Source organism: Staurois parvus, unplaced genomic scaffold (genome assembly GCF_062004578.1).
Source record: "Staurois parvus isolate SC_StPar_1 unplaced genomic scaffold, SC_StPar_1.0 ptg000314l, whole genome shotgun sequence".
In the NCBI taxonomy this organism is placed as follows: domain Eukaryota; kingdom Metazoa; phylum Chordata; class Amphibia; order Anura; family Ranidae; genus Staurois; species Staurois parvus.
In genome coordinates this window covers 2,053,030-2,053,842 of record NW_028318110.1, presented here as the reverse complement: position 1 = coordinate 2,053,842, position 813 = coordinate 2,053,030, and the positions used below count along the sequence as shown (strand labels likewise).

The following is an 813-nucleotide window of genomic DNA, read 5'->3' as shown; positions in this document are numbered from 1 at the left end:
ACGGTTTTAGTTATAAATGTAATTTTTCCATGACCATTTCTATTATTTAAATGTCACTTTTCCTTTATAATTTTCATGATTTCCAGAATCACATTTATATAATTTAATATATCTTTAGGACAATTTATTAAAACTTTTATGAATGTCTGAACAGTTAAGCCTGTACTCAGCATACATTAGCTGTTATACAAATTACTTGTTCTTAATCTCTAAAATAAATCTAATGCTGTCCAAGGCATCTCAATTGCACAGAAATTAAAAAATATATACTTTTTGACTCCCATCAAAAAAAAAGGTAGTCAAGATCAAAAGTGTAAATCCCAAGATATTGCCTTTCATGCTTGCTTCCAGCTCAATTCAGCAGAACAGTTCATATTCAAAGCTCTGTATGGTTAATGTAAAACAGCCGTGATCCCCATTGTGTGAGCTCTTTTTGTACATAAACCAAAATTGGAGCAATACAGAGAAGATTAGCATGGCGCCTGGGCAAGGATGATACGGGAATTTGTGAAGCTTTCCTTTTTTCCATTATACTTGCAATCTGGGAAATATACTGGGCATAGAGAAGCCTGGCCTTTCCTCAGTCTCTACTTGGCCATTTAATATACTGTTTATTCCTTGATGTTGAATCAGCAAGATTATGTAGGTTTTCTTAGTTGTACTGTAGCTTGGAATGTATTATCGAGCTATGCTGTAGTGGGAATAATGTGTTATATCTTGGTGTCTCATTATTACTTCTCATAAAGCTGTTTTGAAATTCACTTAATCCTACAACAATTGAATCAGGCACCATTCATTTTTGTTTCTATAAAT

The 813-nt window shown here is 32.8% G+C and overlaps 1 non-coding gene across 1 annotated transcript; it reads left to right on the top strand.

Annotated features, from left to right (window-relative positions):
- The first annotated feature begins 420 nt into the window (after nt 1-420).
- On the top strand, nt 421-527 carry LOC149457555 (U6 spliceosomal RNA). Its single transcript, XR_016313611.1, has one exon. It is a non-coding gene; the product is annotated as a U6 spliceosomal RNA (small nuclear RNA).
- The last annotated feature ends 286 nt before the right edge of the window (nt 528-813 follow it).